The sequence below is a fragment of the Thermobia domestica genome, chromosome 4, assembly GCF_964235325.1.
Source record: "Thermobia domestica chromosome 4, izTheDome1.hap1.1, whole genome shotgun sequence".
Taxonomy (NCBI): Eukaryota; Metazoa; Arthropoda; class Insecta; order Zygentoma; family Lepismatidae; genus Thermobia; species Thermobia domestica.
In genome coordinates, this window is record NC_137457.1 from 324092130 (window position 1) to 324108237 (window position 16108).

A 16108-nucleotide genomic window follows, 5' to 3' on the forward strand; every position below is an offset into this window, starting at 1 on the left:
TTTCATCGATGGAGTGATGGACCACAAAATGTATATTAACATATTAAACGAAAATCTCCATATTACTGCGCAGAAGATGGATCTTGAAAATAATTTTATTTTTCAGCAAGACAATGACCCCAAACATACAGCGGAAAATACTCGATTGTGGCTCCTCTACAATACTCCAAACCAGCTTCGCACACCTCCTCAATCCACAGACATTAACCCCATAGAACATCTGTGGTCTGTTCTGGAGACAAGAATCAGAAGGCACAGCTTCTCTACTAAAGAAGGCCTGAAGAAAGCTATTCAAAAAAAAGTGGGACTTAATCACTCCCGAAACTACAAAACAGTTGGGGAAATCAATGCCACGAAGACTACAGGAAATCATTAACGTACAGGGTAATCCCACAAAATATTAAATAACGTAATATACTTTACAGAGAGTAGTTCAAGCATAAGTGTACGGTGATTTTTTGCGCTTACAAGATAGGAATTATCTCTTTTTCTTTGAACAAAACAGTGATTGTGTTTGTTTGTTTTTTCCCTTGTATATAGAAATAAAATGTATTAATGTGTAGTCTCAATTCTGGGTTTATATATATTTTCCACCTCCAGTTCTCATGATAGCTGTTTTCAATATAAAGTGTATACGGTGTACGAACACTTTCTGCGCTCACTGTATAACTAACATCTTAGCGCCTAGTAGGTATGGTAAGTTATGATCAATTTACGAATGTTGTAGAAATAAAATCACAATTGAACCATTACGTTGACGTTGGTTATTAGGTTCACGCAGCTTGACCTTGTTGTAAGTACACCCGTGTGTCCGTTACTACACACGATGACTCGGAGAAAGCAAATTTTTGAATCCTGCTTTTTGAAAAAGAGCAGCTAGATCAATTATGTGAGTCGAGTTCTTAAATAAAGCCAATCTGTTAAATCTTTGTGGATTACAGTGACTTCAACTCATCCGTTTCCTCACACGTTGACTCTTGAACGAAAACAAATGATTTGAATTCTTTCTTTTTGCAATAGATAACGACAGATTATCTCGACCGAATTCGTTAATGGAGTCAATCTATTGACACCCTTAATGGTAGAGGCAATTTTAATGGTAACTATTCATATCACATTTTCTGTTATTGAAACAAATGTGGTAGAATTTACATATCACGTCGATAGATGGTAGCGCAAATATATCTATGGTTGACATCTACTAAGCGATATTGAAACTTCAAATGCGTAATCATGTTTACTGTTTGTCATAATTTATTTACTAATATACACATAGTACAATATTTTTGAACTGCAATGCATTGATTTGAATTTATCATTACTTTTAAATACCAAGGTTGAGTGAGATGGAACCTATTATTCTTAACCACTTTTCAGTACCACTTTTCAGTTTTGTAACCGAGGAAATTACTACTGGGAATCAAACCATTTAATTGAGAATCGAACTAAGGTCCACACACATACAGACACAGAAAGCACTCGTGTTAACTGCACAGCCACAAGGATACATATTACAGTATTTGGTTTGTAGTTTTGTATGCACAGGATGTTTACAACTTACGTGAATATATATATACATTACTCAAGTGAATGTACATTAAGGCATACCGGCAGATTGTCTTGTGTCTAAAATCGTGAAGTGGACTACTGCCATAATGTTGCTGAAACATGAATACATTACAAAATGTTAAAGAAAAGGTTCGGAATTTCTACTTTCGGTTTACTATGAGATCCAAAAGCGAGCTAGTTTCTTAGCTTTTTAACCTACTACATTTTGACCAAATTTGGTGATAATTAATCAAGTACTTCTCGACATTTTCTGTTTCCCGGACTGACGGGCATGGTAAACATAAAAAGGAGCTTTGGCAAACCAAAATCCAAATACAACTAACTTAGAAAATACAACTAACTCTGAAGGAATCATAAGTTACATTATGAAAGTCCATTACTGCATGGAGTATTTCGTGTTAACATTAAGCATATCTTTTACCTCGCATTTCATAAAAGAAGTAGATTTCAAAATCAATAGGAATATTCCGAATATTTCCTTTTCCTAAATACGGCAAGGAGAAATAAATGAGGTTAATAATTTAGAACCTCAACAGAATACCAATATCATTGCGTTTATGGCAAATCGACGATAAGAAATCTCGGCACAATAACTAATTCATACCTAAAACAATGAAACAAGCCTAACAAGTAGATGCAATCTGTATAGATGTTGCAAAAGCCTTCGATTCTATGAAACATGATAGATTGATTTACAAAGTAGATGATTTCAACTTTCTTTTCTGAAGTAATTTATCTATTTGAATCCTATTTGGATAATATATAATTATTTATCGTCTGTAAAGGTTGCAAATCGACAGAATGTTTGAATCAATTAATGTAAAAAGGGCTTCAGTCAAAGAAACTTAATTTTGAGAAAAATAAGAAAGAAAAATATTATAGTTTTGAAACTATAAAATCACAAGGAACCAATTTTTCCGTGTAGATTAAAATTAAATTAATCGACTGCTGTATAGGAAAACCCTTTTCATGCTCATTGCCATGGTAAAACAGAAGAAGAAGAAGAAGAAGAAAAAAAACAAGGTTTCCGTTGTGGATTGAAACCCTTCTTGTATGCAAATTATAGACAAAGCCCTCCATGCATGTAATTTTATTTAGTATTACTTTTTGCTCTTCTTAAACACAAAACTGTGTTAAGACGTTTCTTGCCAGGTTCCAGATGTCGCAGGTCTACCAACCGAATGGAACGAAATCAAAAGGTATTGTTACTAACAAAACAAATATAATTCTCGACGTAGAAAGGCCTTCAGTCACAGATTAAAGCCTATGCTGCCTAGAATAATAGAAGTTGACATGTGTTTATAAAACGTTAGAGAAATGAAACTAAAGCACTTTATGCATAGAAACAAAGGTGTACGTGTAACCAATAGGAACAAAAATTCGATGTTAACTCAATTTCACCATTTTGGTAACTGAAGCCGTTTTTGCATGAACTATTTCATTTACAGTCGCCAGGGGTACCTCAAATTCAACTTATGTCCCTTATTGTTCCTTACCTTTTTTTGTAACAGAAAACGTCATATACACTATTGATGCAGATAACGTTAAGATATAATATCCTTTTGCATTTTCCAAGATATAATATTACCAACAGTTATTTCCGCAACTCCATTGCAGTGCATTTAAACTTGGAAGATTTCTGAAAAAAATTGCGTCATTATTTAAGTTCTCATTTCTATTCTTGGTTATGTTTTTATATTTTCAAAAATTCTCAAGAAAGTGTTCCATAGTACAAATACTCCTGTACCTTGACCCACAACCTCATGTACCTTGAAACGTATACTTGTAATATGGTAATTTACAGAAATAAAATTAAATAATTATTCTAATGTTTATTTTATAATCCTGATTTGTTGTTTTTGATATACGAAAGCATGTGAAAGAACAGAATGAAAATTGCTGATACTTACTCTGATCAGGGTTTTATCTTCATAATGAACGAAACATTAATCGGAAGGTTAACCTTATTTACTTATTGAAAAATTTGTAAAGTTATCAATAATTAAAATATGAAAAGAAGACTATAACAATATTCCATTTGTCAGTCCACTCTTAAAATCCCGAAAAAAGCAAAGAACAATGGCTTTAAAACAATTACAAAATTGAATATATGTTGCGCACATTTTGTTCTAATTGTATTCACGTAAAGTAGGAGCAGGCCTATCAGAAAATAACATAACATATATTACTAAATTAGAAAATATTGACTTATTCATGAAAACAATCTCGGCCTACACGATTTATTACACTATATTATAATAACCAAATTGAAACCATTATTGTTCAGACACTCTACTGGAGCCTATTCACCTAAGGGTAGTGGTAGTTTCACTATAATATCAGATGTATTCACATCAAACTGTCCTGCAGACTCCTCATAAAATTTATTTGCAATACATGGAATATGCTTCAAGAACTTAATTTTAAATTTGTTCTAATTAGATTCCGCTCAACAAATCTTTCCTCAATAAAATTCAATGCTTCGTTTATTCTTAAACTGCACCAACACACAATCATCCGGCGTATGTGCTTCATTCCTCTCGTCTAATTCAACTTCTGTGTCCATCAGTTCTAGAAGCATAACACCACTATCATCACCTTCATGCGGGCGTATGTTCTCTTCAGATTGTTCATCAGACGTTTCGAAACTAGTTTTTCTGCTGCGTTTCTTCTTTCCTTTTCTTTGCTGTTCTTGCTTCTTATTTCCTTTCCGTGTCGTTCTGTGCTCTTTATCTTTCAATTCTTGCTTCTCAGATGTATCTGTTACTATTCTACTTCCTTCAACCTTTATTTCTCGTTTTGTACTTTGCGGAGTTTGTGCTTTCGGGTATGGTTGTACTTCCTCTGGAAGGACTAATGTAGAAGGCAAGTTCAAATCTTCAGCAGAAGGCAAAATTTGCACCGGAGTGTTGGCCTTTTCATCTATGTCACTTGGATGGCAATCCTATCGATGGTCTGTTATCTATGGAGGCTATGAATATCTTCCAGGTGGTCAAAATTTGGTTTACAATATTCTTTTTTAAACATATCGCACGCACTAAATTTGTTGGTTCTGGTGTTCTAAATGCTAATTCTCTGTGTCGCTTCATAAACCTTTGCATCCACTCCTCCCCAGTGATTTCTCCATTATCCCAACTATTTGGTTTCTGTCTTATTATTAGCATGAGCATATCGATACGAAAGTGTCGAACACCATCCGTTTTTGGTAAATCCGTCATTCATCTTGGCCACAGTTGTTATGTATGTTGTTAGTCTTTCCTCTTCCTCCTCACTAAACACAATGTAAACATCATATTCCGAACTATACTCAAATGTTTCTTTTCCTGACTGTCTAAAAGACTTCAGATGTCGGGATAAAGTAGCTAATGACACTTGGTAAACTTTGAAAGCTTCACGAATTGAAATACCCTCCCCAGACTCGGCAGTGACTGCTTTAATTGCGTTCTTTCATTGAGTTATGGTCAATGGCGGGCCTTCTTCCTGTCTTGCTTCTTGGCTTTTCGATTGCTGCAACGATAACAAAAGAATATCCAAAAACACAACTGACAATGAGTCCATGTACCTTGGAACATGTTCCAAGGTACAAGATGAGTTTTTGTTTCATGGTACAAGAGGCTGTGACATTTTGTAAAATGGCGCCATAATAACAACGCTACATCTGGAGTAGAAAAACAAGTCACAAAAGTATTCATCTAATTCCCCTGAAATAATAAATTATTACAGCTGTTCCAAACAAAACAGAGTAATGGCACTAGAAAACAATATTTCAATTAGCAAATAGTTCGTTTTATCTATGAAAAAAAAGTTTTTTACTTTCGTAAATCACACATGCTTCTCAGCACAACGAAAGCCAGAATGGCACTATCTGACAATGTCAAAGCATCATATAGTTCATTGAATCACCAGTAGATAGTACAGAAGCTCAGAAACATGGGAGTGTTCCAAGGTACACTATTCTCAAGGTACAACGGTTTCCCCTATATATATATATATATATATATATATATATATATATATATATATATATATATATATATGTGTGTGTGTGTGTGTGTGGTGTATGTGTAGAGAGAGAGAGATTATGTTTAGGAATTCGTTGACCCGAGAGATGACTCCTTATATCAATTCAAAGAAAACCGTAATAAACATAGATAGAAAAACACCTTCTTTCATAGCTATCAACAGGAGAGAATGCGAAAAACTACGCTATAAAATGCCCTGGCTTTAATCCTATGAAAGCTACGTATTGTAACCGGTTCAACGAATTACAGAGAAACTAGTATGCGCTCTATCGAAATCCATGTTTCAGAATTCTCCGGTAACAACAAAAAGAGTCCTCAAGTAATGCTTAAAAGTATTTCCTTATTTGCTTTATAGAGTAAAGAAACTTAATGTGGTGATATATTTAATTTTTTATAAATAATAAGTCGTCTCTGAATCGTAAAAGTAGGAGGAAAATAGCTGTGGTATTAAGCAATAGATATAATGCGTATAATCATTACTAATGAATTTCATTCGAATGCATGTGAGGGGAGTTGTATGTGCTTATATAATTCCGTTGGTGTGTTACCTAAATTGGTGATATAGAACCTAATTTGATGATATGAGTTCTTAATTTGGTAATACATTGACACCGCACATAAACGTTATAAATTGTTACATTCTAACACATTTTATTAGATAACCTTAATGACACTTATTTACAATATAAATCAAACCTGAATATAATTAATTAATTGGACTTTAGAAAATAAAGAAGCTTTGGAATACGTTTACTCCAATTTGTAACATCTTTGACAAATTGGAAATATGACACATAAAATAATATGTACATATAACAAATATTTCTGAGGGACTCTCATTACGATAATATAAAGTATAAAGAGTGTAAAATAAGTTTTAAATATACTACAATTCATTCATGAGGAAAAGTGAATAAAAAGTAATATCAGTGGATATACTACATGAATAAATTGTTTAAGGATAACTTAAATGAAGTAGTTGATTGGATTAGGACCAATATCCTCAGCAAATCAAATTTAAAGTGCTTCACAAATAGTAAAACGCCACTTTCCATACCTAATGAACATATTATTAGCAAATTCTGTGAACTATCAAAGTTTTAGATGTATTGCATCATAGAAATATAACCCTCAATCCTCACATGATATTTATAGTTGGTCAGGTGTAAGAAATCATGGATTTACAATAAGGTTTTCCAAAGAATGTAATAATACCACAAGAGAATTCAAAAGTTGTATGAATACTATTGTCCATTGTACTACGCTCAAATACGTAAGCGTTATATGAAATTCTCATTTGAAAATGAATGCAATTAAATTATAAAAAGTTTAGAGTTACATTCTTAAGATATTTGACATAGAACAAGAACAAATATACCCAATAATAGTAGCGAATGTCTGAATGTGAACTTGCATACATTAAGTCTAGAGCAGAGGAGAGCCATTGCACGAATAAAATGGTAAACTCTTAAATAGTAAAAAGTAAGTGTTCTATTTGTTACGAGTCGTAATTGGGTTCTTCAACCTTTATATCTTACACTAAATAAATATTTTACTTATAGCAAGTACTTGACCATACAGAGATGTTCCATCTGAGATAGGTGTGAGAAGTGTGTCTGTATCTGTTTCTGTTAAGAAATGTAAGTATATGCTTACTCCTGGTTTGACTCATAAACTTACATCTGGTTTGACTCAAAAAATTCTCAAAAGAAATCTCTCAAACTCCGATGGATCCATCTGCTGTTTACATTAAGTGATTAAACTACTAGATATATTTCTCAAAATTCCCTTGTAAGTCAGTATCTTATAAAATAAATTAATTGTCTAGAAATCACACTTATTTCATAAGTTGTAGCGACGCAAATCCAGATCACACCTGGAAGTATTCGCAAATAGATTAAAGACCAAGCAAACGTAACATTTTCTCTTTTTCAAGGCTACCAGAGACACCATCTCTTCAAAAGGAAACAGTGATGTAATAATTTAGTCAGCACACAAGATAACAAAGATGTCAAATATAATATATTCTTCATGCGCTAATTCCAATATGGCGGCTTTTCAGATATCCCCCATGATTCACATTACGCCTATTCAGTGGAACTCTACATGCATTCCTCAAATCCAACATTTGATCTCAATCACTTATACTCGTTTCAAAACCTACATGACATTTCTAGATATTTTTACGTTCTATCTTCGCACTTTGCCCTCACTTATCTCCCATCCTGTATACGGTCTGCCACTAAACACCTTCTTTTTCTCTGTTTCATTTAGTGCTGAATCTAGTGCTAGCAATTATTTTCAGCAATTGAATTCACCAAATCTGAATGTTCCCTTGCCAGGTAGAGGAAGCACTTTCCTTCGTGAGAGCTGTCCCCTGTACACTGTGGTGTTCTAAATATTATTTCCATATGGCTTAAGTATACTAAATTCATTGTAACGAAAGCAAATCTTCTACGAGTTTTAAAATATGAAAAATTGAAAGTAAGAATTTTTTAAAATTTCATTTAATAGAAAACATATTATCGGAGAAAAGCCGTGACAAGGTTAAAAATCCAACACGTGAAACCCATTTTGTCATGAATATAAAACCATTCGTAACATAAATGTATTAATATCTGCTTCTTTGGCATGCTCTTCTTGATGAAGAATGGACATATATACGCAACCAAGAGGACATGAAATACAGGAAAATAAAACAAATTAAGAAAGTTTGTTAGGAATTGAATAACATGAGAAATTTGTGTAGGATAAGGCGGAAACGGGCGAAATACCAGGTGTGATAAAAGAAACTATAACGAATAATTTTATTAGAAACAAAGCAATAAGCTTACATGAAATTTTATTAGAAACAAAGCAATAAGCTTACATGGAATTTTATTAGAAACAAAGCAATAAGCTTACACGGAATTTTATTAGAAACAAAGCAATAAGCTTACATGGAATTTTATTAGAAATAAAGCAATAAGCTTACATGGAATTTTATTAGAAACAAAGCAATAAGCTTACATGGAATTTTATTAGAAACAAAGCAATAAGCTTACATGCAATTTTATTAGAAACAAAGCAATAAGCTTACATGGAATTTTATTAGAAACAAAGCAATAAGCTTACATGCAATTTTATTAGAAACAAAGCAATAAGCTTACATGGAATTTTATTAGAAACAAAGCAATAAGCTTACATGGAATTTTATTAGAAACAAAGCAATAAGCTTACATGCAATTTTATTAGAAACAAAGCAATAAGCTTACATGGAATTTTATTAGAAACAAAGCAATAAGCTTACATGCAATTTTATTAGAAACAAAGCAATAACCTTACATGGAATTTTATTAGAAACAAAGCAATAAGCTTACATGGAATTTTATTAGAAACAAAGCAATAAGCTTACATGGAATTTTATTAGAAACAAAGCAATAAGCTTACATGCAATTTTATTAGAAACAAAGCAATAAGCTTACATGCAATTTTATTAGAAACAAAGCAATAAGCTTACATGGAATTTTATTAGAAACAAAGTAATAAGCTTACATGGAATTTTATTAGAAACAAAGCAATAAGCTTACATGGAATTTTATTAGAAACAAAGCAATAAGCTTACATGCAATTTTATTAGAAACAAAGCAATAAGCTTACATGCAATTTTATTAGAAACAAAGCAATAAGCTTACATGGAATTTTATTAGAAACAAAGCAATAAGCTTACATGGAATTTGATTTAATCTCCTTCAAAGTACTGTCCTTGGCTAGCAATGCACTTAATCTAACGTTGAATTCATGACTGGAAGCATTTCTGGAAAGGCGTTCAGCTGCTCTGTCGTGGCCCTCTTGATGTCAGGAAAATGATGTCAAAATGTTTTCCTTTAACCCATAACTTCCCAGCGTGTCCATATGGACACGCAAATAGGGGTAACTTTTTATGCCTGGGAGATTTTGTGTGTGTTATTTTGTGATCTGGCTACTCTGTTAGAAGTGGCTAAACATATGTGTCTCTTGTTTGCATAGTGCAGAGTCTAGATAGAAAGCAGTTCAATCTAGTCCAGCTGAATACTTTTGGCGGCGTTTCTTTACATTGGAAATGTGTTAGTGTAGATACCAGGTATGTATTTATTATCTAATTATTACAATTGATTATTGGGAAATAACTGTTTATGTTATTCACCAACATTGTAGTCTAACATGTTATATTGTTGGAAATCGCTTGTTCATTATCCTGTGCATTCAGCACGTAAACAAACTGTTGTGTGTCCATATGGACACGCTGGGCAGTAATGATGTCAATTTGGTCTAATTATGAACGAAACTAACTGGAGGTTGTACCTTATATGACGCGCTTCCTGTAAGATTATCAGAAAATTGGGAACTTGTACACTATGCATAAGGTGTTAATTTCCCGATTCATAATAGTTTTGTACTAATTGCAACATGAAAGAACTGTAAATTTAGTTTGCCATCTTATATATAGAGTGCGTAATACGTGCGTAACCCGTGCACTTTATAAAGTAAAACTTAGGTTTTGTTAAATTATTGCAACCAATGTTCACAGAAGCACCTTAGTGAATCTAAAGCAATATACTATTACAACAATTAACAACCCAACATATTTTATTTTTTTGTAATTATTGTAATTAAACGAGTAACAAGATAAAAGAATAATGCGTACTCATAATTGTGAAAACAGGTATGTTTTTCGCGGGGGTTAGGTTCCGGATCAGGTTCCCCAGGGGTGACTTCAATTTTTAAATTTGCAAAAAATGTAGGCCTAATTTTAGGTCTTAGGACATTCAAGACCTTTTACATTCAGACCGAGGCTAGAACCCTCGCAGACGTTCCTGGACGCACTTCACAAGTAATTTCTGACTACGTATCTGGATGGAAAAATACGTAATGCATTACTAAAGTTTGTTTTTAATTAGTAGAGCAATTACCTTGCATAATGTAGTAGATATGCCATAAAATATTTAAGAGTTCCCAGTGCTTTAGTCGTCATTCTCTTTTATTGCTATTTTCAAACTAAACTATATGTAACCTACGTATGTATCTTCTTTCTTTCAGTGCATTGCAGAGCTGCCTAACTCCAGAAGTAACAGTGAAAGAGACATTAGATATACTTTTCGGACAGGAGCATACAGATGCTTCAGCAGCTAATTCACCTTTCATCTCTCCACCTGATCCTGCCGTGCAGAGTGATGAGGATTTTGCAGATGAAGACACTGGGGAACAGCAGATAATCTCAGTGGGTTTGCTCCAAATATGGGTCTGTTCTAAAAAGAGCTGAACGCCCAACCGTTCATTTCACTGCCGCATGTCTCGAGTTTCCGATAGTATCCACTTGATAGTATGAAAAATCTTTTACAAAACATTGGAAAGAAAAGAAGGTGCGCTGGTGATGCTTGCAAGAAGTTATCAGGAGTTCGCATACTGTGGAAAGTGCAATGTTGGATTGTGCGTCGAATGTTTGGAAAGTTTTCACATATCCAAATAGTGAAAAGACATTGCCAGAGGCAATTGCGTTGATGTGAAATATATTGTTGTGAGCGATACTCACGAAACAATGTTAGGAAATATATTGTATGTATTGTTGTCAATTTGTGATTCATTTGTTCTCATACAGAAATAAATACTTTTCTTCAAAGATTGCTATTGATGTTTTCTATTTTTCTTTATATGTGTGTGTGTGTGTGTGTTTGCAAACAAGCACACATGAGCATGTGTGTGTGTGTGTGTTTGCAAACAAGCAAACATGAGCATGTGTGTGTGTGTGTGTGTGTGTGTGTTTGCAAACAAGCACACATGAGCATGTGTGTGTGTGTGTGAATGTACGGGCACAAATTCTCAATCACTTATTAAAATAAATATCAGAACCATTTTTAAAATCAGCTGAAAATCTGCTCGAAATGCTCCCATAGCTGCCCAGCGTGTCCATATGGACACGGCTCACAGCGAACACATTACAACAATATCAACAAAAATTTCTTTATTTTCACTACTACGATCATATGGAACAAACGTAACTGAAAATATTGTAAAATCAGGAAAAAAAAATAATTCAGGCAGTTATGGGTTAAGCACGGTTTTAGTTTTGGGTAAGAACCAGAAGTGTCATGGTGCTATATCATGAGAATACTGTGGGCGTGGAAAAACATTAATAATATCGACCAAAAATTCCTGTTCGTCAGTTAAAAATCCGAGAACGAATTTCGCACCCCACTCATTTCATTTGCAAATTAGCGGTTAAAATGCTTTGCACAGACTCGTACGAGATGCTAATTTCTTTGGTAAGCTCCCAAATACTTATTTGTTTGCTTGAAACGTCTTTGAGACTTTTTGCATGTCTTTTGTTTTCTAGGTTAATAGACGTCCCGAAAGTTGCTCGTTTTTACAAGTTCACCGACTTATTTCGTGCTCGTTTACCGACTGATTTCCGCTATACCACTTGTTAACAGTCTTCTTAGTTACAGCATTATCACCATACACAAGTTCCAACATTTCATTAGTTTCTTTGGCACTTGTTTGTAACTTGAAACAGAACTTAATATTCACGTGTTGTTCGAAATCCATGATGGGCCACACTGAGAAGCCAGAACGTGTTCCAACTTGACCCTGCCTATCTCAAGGGATAAGGCTACCCTACAAATTAGCTCAAATGGTCGCAGAGTCGGCAGTTGCGGCTAAAAATATTGATTCATAGTATTTTTCGATCAAACTTTGTATTTAAAAAAATGGAAATTAAATTTTAAAAACTGTATATAAACATATTATTGATTCTCAGTACAGCATGCTGATGTAAGACCTCTCCAATAATAATTCTTTAAGTTCTTGATTCTTATCTAGAAAAATATTTCTTATTCTTAACGTCCTGAAAGATGTTTCTTTGGTAAATCCAACAATGGACTTTCCGATCTTATATTTTATTAATAGACTGCTATTCTTTAGCTTGACTTATTCGTCGGAAAATACAATAAAGTGAAAGAATAATGGAATAAACAACTCTTTAATAATCTTCCATATAAACAAGCCACCCGAAGACATTATTGATTCATATTGAATGTATGGTGTACGAGTATTTCTGATCTATTTAACAAAATTAAATGAAGGTAAAATTATGTTATTTTCATTTGTGATATTTTCTTAAATGGAAAGATGACAAATGAATAGGAAGGAAACTTAAAGACCAGTGCTTTATGTTTTCTATATCGTTAATTCTACAGCAGTGGTTCTCAACCTAATTCCTTTCACGACCGCCATTTTACCACACTCACTTGCCTTATGATTTCTGGTTTGTAGTAGGCGTGTTCGATAAGGCTGAGAACCTATCGAACTTCGGGAGTGAAAATTTATCGAGTTGTCATCGGTTACTCGAAACCGTTCGAGTATTTGAAATTATTGAAGTTTCGGGTATTATCAAAATTTCGAATATTATCGAAGTTTCGGGTATTATCGACATTTCGAGTATTATCGAAGTTTCGGATATTATCGAAATTTCGAATATTATCGAAGTTTCGGGTATTATCGAAAGTTCGAGTATTATCGAAGTTTCGGGTATTATCAAAAGTAGTGATGGACAGTTCGGTTCCTTCACCTCTCCAATGATTCCTTCTTGCAGCCAAACTAGTCAAACAACTTTTTTCATCTGATAAGTTATTGCAAAGTTGTATTTGTCAAAATCATATGTAAAATTATTTTTCGTGACTGCCCTGTTATTGGCGCAATCGGCAAAGTGACTATTAGTAGACTAATGGTGTCTTGGATTCCAATTCCATTCGGGTGATGCATGTTTTCTCTTCCTCTTCCTCTCTTCTGACAGACTGCTTAAACCTTGTACAGATCTGTGGGGGAAAAACTTTTCCTTCACTACATTGCTAAGGAAAGAAGTTTTAAAATGAACACTCTGCATATATGTAATACATATTATATACAACTATGATACCTCGAATGCATTGTTTCTTCCGAACACTCCGATAATCCCGTACTTTTCAGAATATTCAAGCAACTCGACAAATGTGATCATATGATATATTTGTGTATTTGCTGCTTTCAAACAATTCGAAACTCTCGAACAGTTCGAGTGTCTCGAAGTTGTTTAATGTTTCTTACATTTCGAGTGCCTCAAACACTTCGAGAGTCCCGAACATTTCGGGAGTCTCGAACATTTCGGGAGTTTCGATCATTTCAAGTCTCGATCATTTCAAGAGTCTGAAGCATTTCGGGAATCTCGAATGTTCGGTAATTCGATAAAAGTAAAATTCTTTATCGATGAGACGGTTTTGAAATTTTATCGAATTGTTGTCGATTACTCAATTATCGGAACAGCCCTAGTTTGTAGTACACTTGTGTGATTTTTAATATACCTATTGCGGAGATCTCGCGATATCCATCTGTTTCTATAATAGTAGAATCTATTTCTTATATATAGTGGATACAGTAACTTCCCTAAAAACGAATGGATTAAAACCAAATTTGTTCAGTTCATTCATGTTACAAATATCGAATCCGATCGGTCCAATTTTTTCAAAATTAAGACCGTTTGAAAATTTTAAAACTTCATAATTTTCGGTCATATCATAAAAGAACTGGACAGTTGTTAAAAAAATATTGAGTATTTTAAATGACTTGATAATGTGCGTCACGAAGATTGAACCAGACATTGCCGCACTAGTGAAATCACATCATGCTCAGGTATCTCATTAGCTTCCAATTTTAATTGTATTTGAATATCCAGGTTTTGTTGCATTTGCATTTTTTTGGTAGGCTATTTCAATATGCAGTTCTCATTAGTTTCATATCGTACCTCTTTCATTTAAATTGATTTTTAAACAACTTTGCACCCGTTGAAACTGTTCAGTGGACCTATTTTTGTTGTTATGCCTATCAGAACAAAATTCAAAATAATATTTAAAAATATTTTCTAGTATGAGATTCTAATTATATATTATCTCTTCCTCATACAATCGAGACCCCCATGAAACCTTCAGGTTGAGAAACCCTGCTCTACAGGGGTCTTTTCTGAGTAAATTTATAAAGTAGGGAACGTTTGTATACGGGGTATTGAATTAAAATTCTAGTGCTATTATTAGTGGCTTGAGAATTCTTTGTCTGAATTCCCAATGAATATAAATCATAAGTTTTGTACTCATCTTTAAAATCATATAGCAGAAGAAAGAACAACACTCATTTGAACTGAAATTAAAATTTATAGTTAAACCAGTTGAGAACGCTTCTAGAGCAATGTCAGAATGCAGTTAAAAATAATTAATTTTTCTTATTAACTTCTACAGGCTTTATACCAATTGTTTGTTCTATGTACTTTATTATTATACTTATTAAATAATCCTTGTACTATATCTATCCATTTATAATTTTCCTGAGTACTGAATTTTTTCCACATGTTTTGTTTATGAGTTCTGTTAAAACGTTCTACCATATGTTGTTTCACGAAGATACATGCTTAAACTTCAATAATTCTCGAAATATCATTTCTCTATGACTTACGATTCTCGAAATATGGCTCCTTAAGTCTCCCTAAAAGCGAACTTTTTTTGTCAATATCTAAAGAATTTTAAGAGTGACGCAAAAATTATCGAATAGAGGGCTAAATTTTGAAAAAAAATAGCAAATTTCAGACACACACACACAGACATGAAGAATTCAGTAACGAACTTTTTAAGTTAGTTGGATACAATATACACACACAGACTACTAACTCACCATTCAAAATAAAACAATTATTTCTTTTTAATTTTTTATTAAATTTATTTTATATACCTATTACTGAGTTGAAATCAAACTGTGTTTTTGTTTGAGAGATAAATTATTACACAATAGTTGATTGGTTGACCTACAATTTAACGTACTTTTCAACATTGAGGCTATATCGCTTCTCCAGAATAAGACTGTCGTAACTCAAAATAGGTTTTAAATTGTTATCAATTTTTGGAATAATTGTAAATTGTGTGTGTTTAAGAAAAGTTTCATCCACAATAATCAATGCTATATATATATAAATAACGTTCGAAGATATTCTTTATATGATTCTGGAGATATGTGCAGAGGCAAATATACCTTTTAATAATTTCTTTCGTAGTTTTCTTTATATTTGGAATTGTATTTATAATATTCGATGCGAATCTGAAGTACGTCCAGCGCACCATAACATATGTGTTCTTTCTTTTGGCTTAGCCTCATATCGTGCTTCCTTAAGCATTGAAACAGGAGTTCCATCTCCGAAATCTGTTGCTGCCAATTGTAGAATTCCATCACAAGGTCATTAACGAATGAGGTTATATCTTCTAATCGACATTCTAAAATCATTCTTATAGCGATTGAAAGAGCCTGGGGGGCTGTTGAGTGTCCCATTATTCACTTCAAGAATCGATATGATTACCGAGTGGGGTTAATTTCGAAAGTCGTAAATTTGATGCTTTTGGGTGAAAAAAATTGAAAATAAGCTTGTGATACGTCAATCGTAGATATTATTCTTTCTTTTTGACTTATTTAACACGTTTTTACGTGTT